This window comes from Taudactylus pleione, unplaced genomic scaffold, assembly GCF_031769625.1.
Source record: "Taudactylus pleione unplaced genomic scaffold, aTauple2 ptg000140l, whole genome shotgun sequence".
Classification (NCBI taxonomy): Eukaryota; Metazoa; Chordata; class Amphibia; order Anura; family Myobatrachidae; genus Taudactylus; species Taudactylus pleione.
In genome coordinates, this window is record NW_028284542.1 from 2,252,987 (window position 1) to 2,267,746 (window position 14,760).

Below are 14,760 nucleotides of genomic sequence, written 5' to 3' on the forward strand. Positions count from 1 at the left end.
ACGTTTCATCGGACCCTTCTCTATTATTTAAATAATCAATCCTGTGGCGCCTTCAGCTGCCTCTATATTTGAAAGTCCCAAATTCTTTCCATATTTCCCTACTCAAACCTCTGATCCTGAACAAGTTCCATAAGATTCTCCCTGTTCCTCCTCGTGTCCAGACCGAAAGAGGTGTGGAATATGAGGTTTCCCAGGTCCTGGATTCCCGTGTCCTTAGGGATCGTTTGCAATACCTCCTAGATTGGAGGGGTTACCGCCCGGAAGAACGCTGCTGGACCGATGCCGGGGACATCCATGCTCCCGCACTCGTCAGGAAGTTCCATACTGCTCATCCTGAAAAGCCTGGTGAGTGTCCTGAGGCCACCCATAAAAGGGGGGTACTGTCACAACCAGGGTTTCTCGGCATGGTGGTCGGCGGGTGTTACCTGTGCGGATGTTGTGGCAGGGGGCGTCTGGTGGTGGTGCTGGTGCCTGGCGGGGAGCATTGGCTGTGCGCAGTCCTGTGTGGGCATATAGTCACTCTGTGCTGGGTAGGCCTGGCAGTGTTTCTGTTCCGCTCCGTCATGGGCGCCACCATCTTGCTTTCGGCCATGTGACCTAGTTCCCCAATCCTGCTGTGTCACATGCTCACTCTCTGACCACTCACGGCTGGGCGCTGGGTATAAAAGGGAGTTCAGAGCTCCCTTGCATTACCGGTGCAACGTGTTTCTCAGCGCAAGCTGACAGGGAGTTCTTGAGCTTGTCCACCTCCCTGTTGGATCTCTGCCTAAGCCTGCTTCACCTAACCTGCTCCTTACCCTGCTGGACTTCCACTGCCTCCTCCCACTGCCTCCTCCTTTTGCCTTCCCCATTGCCTGAGTATCTGTGTCAGCTGTTACCCTGCACCTCGCCTCCACTTGCACCTTCCTCTGGACATTATTCCTTCAGCCACAATTCATTTCAGCCTCACAAGACCTGGAATACTGGACTACCTTCTGTTTCACTATCTGGACTTTTTCCCATTGCCTCACTTACTTTAGTGCTATACCCGGACTTTCTGTTTTACCACATTCATGTCTGTTAAGCCACTCATTAAAAATTCCACATTTATTTTTAAATCTGCTTTAGTGTCTGCCCCTATTACCACCCCAGGCCCACAACAAAAGCAGAACCTCACAGCCACTCCATACCCGCTGACAGAGTGATGGGGGCCGCAGCAGAGTACCAGCAGTGTGTGCAGGAGATTTGGACAGACAGCGCGGTGAGCTGCAGCAAGATCCATGGAGGCTGTGGGCAGGATGAATAAGCATCGCATCCGCAATGCTCTGCAGGTACAGTACCTACCACGGTTGATTACCGCGGTATGTACCTAGAAATGCGGCGTGCATCGCAGAGAACAGCTCTCCCGATAAGAGCCGACCTTTGCGATGCCCCCGGAACTCTGGTGTCCTTATACACATGCGCACAAGGACACGGGCCGTGGAAATTATGGGAGGGATCCGATCAGATCCCTCTCAGTAGGAGCGTCCGTAAAGAAGCCCATAGGCTATTATTGGGTAACACCACATATGGGATATGTGGTAAAACCCCAGAAAACAGCATTTTCGGGGGGTTTACCGCATTTTTCCCCTTTAGTACATCCCGCCCTGTGTGAGTTGAGCTGAGTAAGGGAGATGTCCCCTATTGTTAGTGAGCTATAATATAAAGTGATATATATATATATACTGTGTGTATATATATATATATATATATATATAGTTACATATATATATGCCGACAGCATGATACATGTGCTGACTGAGATATACTAATACCAAGAGACTTACAGATGCATCCTGCTATATCTTTGCTCCATACGCCATGTAGCACACCCTGCTAGTCGTGCGTATTGAGTTGCATCGTAACGTACTGAGACACTGGAAAACCCGGAGACTGTAATACATCTTTCTGTCCACCAGATGTCGCTTTTCCTAAACTGCACTGTGCATGCATAAAAACAGACAATGCACTGTCTGTAGCACTGCCCGCTGATTGGCTGACTTAACCTGTCATTCGGTACGCTATAGAACAGCGTGTTCGCTATTGATCGAGAGCTATAATTGAGTGTGTAATAAAGGATTAAATCATTCGGTGTGTGAGTCCTGAGTACACTTGATATTGCAGTATATTATGCTAGATACATGTATCAGCACAACAACACCTAATTTTAGAAAAGTCCGTGCCAGTATGTGCGACTTCATGCCTTAGAAATTAACATTGGGGTTTGAAGGGCGCTGAATGAAATATCACTGAACTACATGTCTCAGCCCAGAAAGAGGTGTTTTTGGATTACACACTGACTGTGCATCTTCTACAGCAAACTTGCGGCAATTTCAGCAGTGCTGTGTGGCGCTCACACAGTGATGGCATACCTTAGAATTTAGTAATGGGGTTTGAGCAGCAGTGTTAGAAACCATTACTCAACTACAAGTCTCAGCCAGAAAGAAGTATCTTTGGATTACACGCTAACTGTGCGTCTTCTGCTGCATACTTGCGCCAATTTTGGCACTGCCCTCTTACGTTGTTGCTCAAGTCACGCCATATGGGCTTCTAAGTCACGGCATGAAAATAGCGCAGTGAGACTTGACAGTATCCACGGCGTGCAATACACAGCTTCACCGCGGGGTGGCCAGTGATCCACTGATTAGGTGCCTATTCATCATCACTAATGAGTCCGTTTCTCATGCTGAATCCCTAGTCTCCACATGTTTTAAGAATGGGCCCATCCATTAGTAGGAGCCCATTAGGGCCACCTAAAATTCTGCAAACTCCAAAAACATAAAGTTTTTGGAATTTGCCTGCTAGAAAAAATGCCATCTTCCTATGGATAGGAGGACCGGGGTTGCGAAGAGGGATTAGAGCGGATCCCTCTGTCACCTCCTCACCTTGCGTCCTTTGGTGGCATCCAGCCCCTGATGATGAATAGGCCCCTTATAAAACAAGAGCTGGCTAAAGTGCATTGAGATACATATATTAATGAGTGCTGAAGATAATTGTGCTGTTGAAGTCTGAACTGTATATACTGTGCCTTATCATTGGAGATCTGAAGCTGTTGTTTTCTCTAATCAAGAAAGAGCAGCTTTAGATGCTAACTTTGCCTATTGTGGATTCCCTATTATAGATTACAAGTACATGCATGTAATAGGACAGGGGCCACCTAGCAATAGAGTACTCCAACAAAAGAAGTTTGTGTTCACCTTAACATAAATGACTGATTAATCCGGGGTTTTGCTAGTTTGCTGAATGATAATATATTTTGCTATTTCATTATACTGTATGTACTCTTCGGCAAGTAATTGTGTGTTTAGAATATAACATGTTGAAGTAGTGAAGAATCTGTATTTTCTATAGCCACAAACAATGAGGCGCTGAAGCAGTTAGGATAAATAAGTGTATTGAATTGCCAAGAGAACTATCACCTATTGATTACCCATTGCAGTATTGCTAAATATAGTCATACAGTATACCTGTATTATTATTTCATTTGTTTATTATTATTTTCAGCATACCCCGGTTACCTGGACCAGTGTCCTCCTACTCCCCTTTATTACATTTGCTAGATTATTCTATTTCTAAAGTTTATCATGTTAAGGGTGGGATGTACTAAACATTGCATCCGCGATGCAGCACATCCCGCCTGTCTTCGGGTACATAACGCGGTTGATTACTGCCGATAAGCGCTGTCTTTTGCGATGGCTCTGGACAGAGGGACTTCCAGGGTTTAACACCCAGAATTCCCTCTGGCGGCATCTTTCTTTGCATGCGCAGAAGGCCGCGGGCCGCAGGGGGTGATGGGAGGGATCCGATCGGATCCCTCCCAAGGTCCAGATAATAAGCCCATAAGCTTTTATTGGGTAACACCACCTGAAGATGGCGTTACCCATCGGGACGATGCATTCTGGTGCTTAGTACATTTGGGGTATGTGGTAAAACCCCCGAAAACTGAATTTTCGGGGGGTTTAGCCCATTTTTCCCTTTAGTATATCCCGCCATAAAAGTCATGTTACTGTGTGTATGGGACTAGCCTCTCTGTTACAGCCTGAGAAGGACAAGCGCATGGAGTCATCGCCAGAGAGAGAAAAGGAAAATCAGCTGGAGCTGCCATCTCTACTGTAAGGTACCATCTAGATCTAACTACTCTGTGCCAACACACCAACACCCGGCGTACCACCTTGCTGTTCAGAGCCCTGGTTGAGAAGCTGCATCCCATGGGGGCGGGACGCCTGTCGCCGCAGCGTGCCAGTGACTGGGTACACAGGCCAACAATGCCCATCTCAGGGGCAGGGGCATGCCTGATGACGATGCCAGTCTGATTATTCTCAGACACCAAGATCCTGGTGACATTGGGCCAATTTGCTGTCACTGTCACATCACCACATCACCACGTCTGCAGCAAACTTGCCTACCCTCCTGGAAGTCGCGGGAGGCTCCCAATTTTTCGGGTAACCCCCCGCACCCAGTAGTGAAGTGGTCAGAATGGGGAGAATATTACCGGGGATCGGCGGGTCCGTGCATTGGGTGAGGGAGTAATGACGCGATTCTATGAGAATCGCGTCATTTAGCCCCTCCCCTATTTTAAATACCCAGCGGTCATAGCAAATTCCAGTGCAGGGGCGTGGCTTAATGTCACAACCCGGTTGGCCCCGTCCCAACTCCGCTCACCTGCTACTCCCGGGGAGGAGAATTTACATACGCAGGGGGGATTTAAGACCTGATTAAGAGATGTACGTTCATCCCAGGATGAAAGCACACCATCAATGTTTAGGGGTCAGCATTGTGCATGTGCAGAATGAGTCCTGCGATCTCGCTCGCAGCCCCCCCCCCAAAGCAGCAGCATGATTGACATGCTGGCTGCAGCATTTGGGGTCCGTAGCAGGGGTGTGGCTGCGCACCGGAAACGGAGACGTGCCCCCTCCGTTTTCCGGGAAGGAGCAAAGCCAGGGTCTGCATCGGCGGACGCAGATTCCTGGCCTCTTGCGTGACCAGGCACCGGCCAGGCTGCGGGAGGCTTCAACTCCTGCAGCCTGACCAAAAAAGGAGATGTTATCCCAGCCTGCAGCGCCGTTTGCAGTGCAGGGGTTTGCACAGCCGCTTGCATGCGGCTGTGTAAATCCGTCCATCTCTGAATCTGACCCTTAGTCGGCATCCCGGCGGTCGGGATGTCGGCGGTCAAAATACCGGAGCCAGAATCCTGACAGCAGTCAGAATCCCGGCTCTGGTATCTCAACTGCTGACATCCTGACGGTAAGTATTGGGGATAGGGAGAGGGTTATGGACTAGGTGGGGGGGGAGTTAGGGTTAGACTGTGGGAAAGGTGATTTATGGGAAGCGTTAGGGGTTACGGCACTTAGCTAATTGTGTCGGGATTCTGATTGCCGGCCTCCCGACCACTGGGATCCTGTACCCAGTCCACGCAGCGTATACTGACCTCTAAGCAGAGACCCTTATATCCTAATTCTTTGCTTTAAAAAATAAAAAGTTAAAATGAAAATAAATGTAGTTTGCCATTAACAGCCTATGATACATAGCGACACCAACACTCTCTCTGTGTAGCTTCCCATACGTGTCATCTACCTGCACAATAGGTGACAATGCAGTGATACATTCCTGAAACAGAACAATACGGCAGTAAGGAAGTACTCACGGTCCTATAACTCTCCTTTTATTCTCTCTCCTATTAACCTTTCTGAAATGTCACTTGCTGTCCTCCCCTGACTGTACTGTGCTGCTTTTATTAGACTCATTCAGGGCTATTGTCCACCAGCAAGTCCCTATCATGTGCAGTGCCCTGCTCCACCCCTGGTGATGCAGACCTGGCTCCAGCCCTGTGTAATCTCCTCCTCTGGATAAGAAGGATCAGTGGACATGAATGGCCAGCCTGCTCAGGTGTCAGCACACACACAGGTAGGGCAGAGCTCTAGCCAGGAGCCACAGATTTCCTCCCTGAGCCTGGACACTGACAGTCACCTGCCAGCTGCTCACCTGAGCTTCTGCACAAGGTGCCATGGGCTGTGCCTGGTGAGTACACTGAGATCCTTGTGTTTTTACAGTTCCATTCTCTGGGGGATTTGCTTAATCTCCTTATGCCTGGCCTGGCTGTATCAGCAGGGACAGAGAAGTTGCTCCTTGGGGGTTTTTTTTTATAAACTTGAACAAGGTTTTCTTTCATTCAGTAGTTTTGTTCCCACCATGTCTGGTAACTGAGTGCCAGAGAAGGGGGTACCAGGCTGAACCCTACCTTCAGCGGGAGGATGTGGGGTGAGAGCATAGAAGACACTTTTACACAGTGCACGCCTGTGTGTATTCTATATATTTACAAAGTAGGGATTGTTGCCACAAGCGTGTAAGCGCATTCTGCCTTGTGAGTGACATGATAATCCCGGCAGATATTAATCATAGTTATGGATAAAGAACTGTTACAAATGGTCAGTCGTACTGTTTACGCCAAATTGCGCAAAGCTTCAGGAATGGACTCTGTACAACGTAATCCTAATGACAGTAAATACTATTTGCAGACACAGAATGACGGGGAGTGGGTTAGGTGTATGCAACCCGTTGTGGAACTAAAAGTCACAGCATGGAATGTGATATTCTGGCAGATGGAGAGCTAAAGGCTTAAATGCCAACTGTCCCTATTTTTTTTTAGGAACAGGGCCTGGGTTTGAATTTGGGATTGTCCCCGTTTTTCAGTACTGGGAAACTGCACGATAAAATCCAAAATGTTCTGCCCTTGGCTATAATTCTTACCAAGGGATTTCATTGTATGGGCTTTAGAAGTTAGTAGTTACTGACATGTAAATCGATTATGTAAGAGGAAACAAGTACATTGTTATCCAGTGCAGTAACATGGGATGACGGAGATATTAGTAATTAGTGTGCTTTATATAGAAGACAGTGATGCACAGGCTGCCGCAGTCATTTGCAGTTTTGGTTCCTCTCGTCCTAAACATCTTGTGGTAGTAACAGAGCTGGGACTTTATAGAACTAATAATAATGAGCTGTAACCACCTGTGTCACTATTATTCTGTTAGTACTAGTTATTGTGTTAAGGTGAAAACTGCAAAAATATGCTGTAACCCATAGCAACCTTCAGACATTGTTTTTATTTGTGTCATTTGCAGACGGCAATGGTAGACCAACCAATGGCATTGTGTGATCGGTCGCTATTGGTTACAGCACATATGTGTTCTTGCACCGTTTCATGGGCTGCTTTCATCCATTTTGCTGTGTTTTTATACTGAGTGCATGTAATTCGTTCTCGGTGCTCTATGAATTATGGGCCATGCAGTATTATGGGCCATGCATTATTGGGTGCCATGCAGTATTGGGTGCCATGCATTATTGGATCCCATGCAGTATTCGGTGCCATGCAGTATTATGTGCAATGCAGTATTGGGTGCCATGCAGTATTGTGGGCCATGCAGTATTGGGTGCCATGCAGTATTATGGGTCATGCATTATTGGGTGCCATGCATTATTGGATGCCATGCAGTATTGGGTGCCATGCAGTATTGTGCGCCATGCAGTATTGGGTGCCATGCAGTATTGTGGGCCATGCAGTATTGGGTGCCATGCAGTATTATGTGCAATGCATTATTGGGTGCCATGCATTATTGGGTGCCATGCAGTATTGTGCGCCATGCAGTATTATGGGCCATGCATTATTGTGGGCCATGCATTATTGGGTGCCATGCAGTATTGGGTGCCATGCATTATTGGATCCCATGCAGTATTCGGTGCCATGCAGTATTATCTGCAATGCAGTATTGGGTGCCATGCAGTATTGTGGGCCATGCAGTATTGGGTGCCATGCAGTATTATGGGTCATGCATTATTGGGTGCCATGCATTATTGGATGCCATGCAGTATTGGGTGCCATGCAGTATTGTGCGCCATGCAGTATTGGGTGCCATGCAGTATTGTGGGCCATGAAGTATTGGGTGCCATGCAGTATTATGTGCAATGCATTATTGGGTGCCATGTATTATTGGGTGCCATGCAGTATTGTGCGCCATGCAGTATTGGGTGCCATGCAGTATTGTGGGCCATGCAGTATTGGGTGCCATTCAGTATTGGGTGCCATGCAGTATTATGGGCCATGCATTATTGGGTGCCATGCATTATTGGGTGCCATGCATTATTGTGCGCCATGCAGTATTGGGTGCCATGCAGTATTGTGGGCCATGCAGTATTGGGTGCCATGCAGTATTATGTGCCATGCATTATTGTGTGCCATGCAGTATTATGTGCCATGCAGTATTATGGGCCCATGCAGTATTGTGCGCCATGTAGTATTGTGCGCCATGCCATGCAGTATTATTGGGTGCCATGCAGTATTGTGCGCCATGCATTATTGTGTGCCATGCATTATTGTGGGCCATGCAGTATTGGGTGCCATGCATTATTGTGGGCCATGCATTATTGGGTGCCATGCAGTATTATGTGCCATGCAGTATTGTGTGTAATGCAGTATTGTATGCCATGCAGTATTGTGCACCATGCATTATTGGGTGCCATGCAGTATTGTGCGCCATGCATTATTGTGGGCCATGCAGTATTGTGGGCCAAGCAGTATTATGGCCCATGCATTATTGAGTGCCATGCATTATTGGGTGCCATGCAGTATTGTGCGCCATGCAGTATTGGATGCCATGCAGTATTGTGCGCCATGCATTATTGGGTGCCATGAAGTATTGTGCGCCATGCAGTATTGGGTGCCATGCACTATTGTGTGCCATGCATTATTGGGTGCCATGCAGTATTGTGCGACATGAATTATTGGGTGCCATGGAGTATTGTGCGACATGCATTATTGGGTGCCATGCAGTATTGTGTGCCATGCATTATTGGGTGCCATGCAGTATTGTGCGCCATGCATTGGGTGCCATGCATTGGGTGCCATGCAGTATTGTGCGCCATGCAGTATTGTGTGCCATGCATTATTGGGTGCCATGCAGTATTGGGTGCCGTGCAGTATTGTGCGCCGTGCATTATTGGGTGCCATGCAGTATTGGGTGCCATGCAGTATTGGGTGCCATGCATAATTGTGTGCCATGCAGTATTGGGTGCCATGCATTATTGGGTGCCATGCAGTATTGCGCGCCATGCAGTATTGCATGCCATGCAGTATTGGGTGCCATGCATTATTGTGCGCCATGCATTATTGTGTGCCATGCGGTATTATGCGCCATGCATTATTGGGTGCAATGCATTATTGTGCGCCATGCAGTATTGGGTGCCATGCAGTATTGTGCGCTATGCATTATTGGGTGCCATGCAGTATTGTGCGCCATACATTAATGGGTGCCATGCAGTATTGTGCGCCATGCATTATTGTGTGCCATGCAGTATTGTGCGCCATGCATTATTGGGTGCCATGCATTATTGTGTGCCATGCAGTATTGGGTGCCATGCAGTATTGTGAAGTCTATGACATAATTTAGGAGTTTTTGAAAAATACAAACTAGCAGCGCAAATGCTCTTTAGCGATATCACGCACCTACGGTATTTGTACACATTATACACCGGTTTAATAGGTAAGCACATGGAGTTCCGGCCCAAGTTGATGGTTTTGGTCGTGGTATAAAAGTTTGCCACGTACAATGAGAGGAATAGGGCATTTTATATGCATTATATTGCTGAGTACATATAAGTGGATGAATGCGCCAACTCCTGCACCAATATGGAATCAGAGCCGCCATGTGACATTGAGGGGGTAAAATCAAGCATATTCCTACATTGGGAATTTTGGGACCCCCCCTTTAGAAGTTTAGCTACAGCACCGCTGAAAGGAATTGAGCCACACCGTTACCATTTGCCTCTCCTGCTGGCCCTGGTCTGAAACATTGTTGTGGCACCTCAAAATGCTCTAACAGGACAGGTCCCGCACAAACACAGGACTGGTCCCACACATACAGTACACGGGCCAGGTCCCACACATACACAGGACAGGTCCCACACACACACATACACAGGATTGGCCCCACACATACACAGGACAGGTCCCACACATACACAGGACTTGTACCACACATACACAGGACTGGTCCCACACATACACAGGACAGGTCCCATACATACAGTACACAGGACAGGTCCCACACATACACGGGCCAGGTCCCACGCACACACAACGGCCAGGTCCCACGCGCACACAGGTCAGGTCCCTCGCATACATGGGTCAGGCCCTACGCATACACAGGACAGGCCTCACGCATACACGGAACAGGTCGCAGATATACACTGGTCAGGTCCCACGCACACACGAGACAGGTCCCACACACACACGAGACAGGTCCCACGCACACACGAGACAGGTCCCACACACACACGAGACAGGTCCCACGCACACACGGGACAAGTCTCACGCATACACAAGTCAGGTCCCACGCATACACCTGTCAGGTCCCATGCATACCCAGGACATGTCCCACACATACACAGCAGAGGTCCCACACATACACAGGATAGGTCCCATACATACAGAGGACAGGTCTTATTTACATACACAGGACAGGTCCTATACATACACAGGACAGGTCCCACACATACACGGGTCAGGTCCCACATACACACAGGACATGTCCCACACATACACAGCACTGGTCTCACAGATACATAGGACAGATCACATGCATACACAGGATAGGTCCCATACATACACAGGACAGGTCCCATACATACACAGGACAGGTCCCACACATACACAGGACAGGTCCCATACATACACAGGACAGGTCCCACACATACACAGGACAGGTCCCATACATACACAGGACAGGTCCCATACATACACAGGACAGGTCCTAGACATACACAGCACAGGTCCCACAGATACACAGGACAGGTCCTATACATACACAGGACAGGTCCCATACATACACAGGACAGGTCCCACAGATACACAGGACAGGTCCTAGACATACACAGGACAGGTCCTATACATACACAGGACAGGTCCCATACATACACAGGAGAGGTCCTATACATGCAAAGTACAGGTCCCATACATACATACATAGACAAGACAGGTCCCATACATACATACACAAGACAGGTCCCATACATACATACATACATACATACATACACAGGACAGGTCCCATACATACACAGGACAGGTCCCATACATTCTCCCTCCACTCTCCTGTCCGCCCCCTTCGCTCAACTAATACACGCCGCCTCTCCTGTCAACTGATTACTTCCTCCCACTCCTGACTCCAAGATTTTGCCCGTGCTGCTCCCGACCTTTGGAACTCACTCCCTCTCCCCATCAGACTCTCCTCCTCTCTACAATCATGCAAACGGGCTCTCAAGACCCACTACTTCATCAATGCCTTCCAGCTCTCATCCTAACCCGCTACTTCATCAATGCCTTCCAGCTCTCATCCTAACCCACTACTTCATCAATGCCTTCCAGCTCCCATCCTAACCCACTACTTCATCAATGCTTTCCAGCTCCCATCCTAACTCCCTGCTACATGTTCCTTCCTCCCCATCTACCCCATCTGTGTCACCCCTGTTTGTCTGCCCCTCCCCTTTAGAATGTAAGCTCTTACGAGCAGGGACCTCTACCCTCTTGTGCTTCTCCGTACTTTACTTTCACCTACTTCTTACCCCCCACCAGGGCACCTAACACTTGGTTGCTTACGCTCTGTTGTATATCTGGGTGTTATGGTCGCTAATGTAGCAATGTATATTATCCTGGTCCTGTATTGTATTGTACTGTAAGTCACTTGTCATCCTATTTGTTTATGTACTGTGTAAGGCGCTGCGGAACACTTGTGGCGCCATATAAATAAAGGATAATAATAATAATAATAATAATAACAATAATAATAATAATAATACATACACAGGACAGGTCCAATACATAGACAGGATATTTTCTTTACATACACAGGACAGGTACCATACATACACAGGATAGGTTCTATACATACACAGGACAGGTCCCATACATACACAGCACAGGTCCCATACATACACAGCACAGGTCCCATACATACACAGCACAGGTCCCTTACATACACAGCACAGGTCCCTTACATACACAGCACAGGCCCCTTACATACACAGGACAGGTCCCATACATACAGCATTTGCATTTTTTTAGAGCTGTTTATATAAGTGAGCGATCAAATATATTTAATTTTTCTTCTGTAGCTGAATGTTGAGGGCCCCGGATTCATCCGTAGTAACCTTGGTATTGCTGACAGGACCATGAAATACTCTGATAGTTTAAGTGTCTTTTAATCCCATGTAATTGCATCTCTCCAGGGTCATTTAATAACCTCATCTGTAACCTGAATTCATTCAAAGTGCTGTACTGTATTACACGCTGCCCTCCTGAACCGGCAAAACACGACGTGACCTCTTCAAACATTTACCATCTCCATCCAGCCCGTGCGACAGTCACACTCTGGGAATCAGCAGAGGATGTAATCAGCTGTTCTTGCAAGAATAGGTATCGGCTGTGGTTGTCCAGCGTTTGTGGGCTTCCCAGAATGCATTGCCAGCCTCGTTAGGTATCTGCTGTGGTTGTCCAGCGTTTGTGGGCTTCCCAGAATACATTGCCAGCCTCGTCCCACAATGGCCGGAGAGCCACGAACGCTTAGGGACGTGTGACTTTCATCACAGCTCCGGCTATTTCCACAGGGTTATTAAGATAGGCCATAGAAGGGTGATGATGCATCAGACGCAGCTAGAGCTGCAGGTGAGGTCCCTATGTTCTAGTTATGTGCAGTCAGGTGAGGCAGTGCCTCACCTGTCAAACCTAGGTATACTCCAGAGTTTTGACTATAAAAATTATAAACAAAATAAATATAGAAAATATTATAAATATCTTCTTTGTATTATTCTAATAATTTTTATAGTTAAAACTCTGGAGTAAAAAGTGTATGGCAGGTGAGGCACTGCCTCCCCGTCTACCTTTTTCGAACATCCCTGATCACAACTCACCAAATTTCCAGTACTATACACTGCCCACATGAAGATGCTGAACCTTTGAATATTGCCCACATTTGTATAATGCCCACATGTTCATATATGTATCTGTAAATCAGGCTCTGATACTAGCCAGTGCCTCCCCAGCCATTTACCTCACCGCAGGTGAGGTCCTTATGTGCTAGGGCCACTGCAGGGTGATGATGCATCAGGCACAGCTAGAGCCGCAGGTGAGGTCCTTATGTGCTAGGGCCACTGCAGGGTGATGATGCATCAGGCACAGCTAGAGCCGCAGGTGAGGTCCTTATGTGCTAGGACCATAGGGTGATGATACATCAGGCACAGTTAGAGCTGCAGGTGAGGTCCTTATGTGCTAGGGCCATAGCAGGGTGATGATGCGTCAGTGACAGCTAGAGCTGCAGGTGAGGTCCTTATGTGCTAGGGCCATAGCAGGGTGATGATGCGTCAGTGACAGCTAGAGCTGCAGGTGAGGTCCTTATGTGCTAGGGCCATAGCAGGGTGACGATGGATCAGGCACAGATAGAGCTGCAGGTGAGGTCCTTATGTGCTAGGACCATAGCAGGGTGATGATGGATCAGGTACAGCTAGAGCTGCAGGTGAGGTCCTTATGTGCTAGGGCCATAGCAGGGTGATGATGGATCAGGCACAGCTAGAGCTGCAGGTGAGGTCCTTATGTGCTAGGGCTATAGCAGGGTGATGATACATCAGGCACAGCTAGAGCTGCAGGTGAGGTCCTTATGTGCTAGGGCTATAGCAGGGTGATGATACATCAGGCACAGCTAGAGCCGCAGGTGAGTTCCTTATGTGCTTGGGCCATAGCAGGGTGATGATGCGTCAGTGACAGCTAGAGCCGCAGGTGAGTTCCTTATGTGCTTGGGCCATAGCAGGGTGATGATGCGTCAATGACAGCTAGAGCCACAGGTGAGGTCCTTATGTGCTAGGACCATAGCAGGGTGATGATGCGTCAGGCACAGCTAGAGCCGCAGGTGAGTTCCTTATGTGCTAGGGCTATAGCAGGGTGATGATGGATCAGGCACAGCTAGATCTGCAGGTGAGTTCCTTATGTGCTTGGGCCATAGCAGGGTGATGATGCGTCAGTGACAGCTAGAGCTGCAGGTGAGTTCCTTATGTGCTTGGGCCATAGCAGGGTGATGATGCGTCAGTGACAGCTAGAGCCACAGGTGAGGTCCTTATGTGCTAGGACCATAGCAGGGTGATGATGCGTCAGGCACAGCTAGAGCCGCAGGTGAGTTCCTTATGTGCTAGGGCTATAGCAGGGTGATGATACATCAGGCACAGCTAGAGCCGCAGGTGAGTTCCTTATGTGCTTGGGCCATAGCAGGGTGATGATGCGTCAGTGACAGCTAGAGCCACAGGTGAGGTCCTTATGTGCTAGGGCTATAGCAGGGTGATGATACATCAGGCACAGCTAGAGCCGCAGGTGAGTTCCTTATGTGCTTGGGCCATAGCAGGGTGATGATGCGTCAGTGACAGCTAGAGCCACAGGTGAGGTCCTTATGTGCTAGGACCATAGCAGGGTGATGATGCGTCAGGCACAGCTAGAGCCGCAGGTGAGTTCCTTATGTGCTAGGACCATAGCAGGGTGATGATGCATCAGGCACAGCTAGAGCCGCAGGTGAGTTCCTTATGTGCTAGGACCATAGGGTGATGATACATCAGGCACAGCTAGAGCCGCAGGTGAGTTCCTTATGTGCTAGGACCATAGCAGGGTGATGATGCATCAGGCACAGCTAGAGCTGCAGGTGAGGTTCTTAT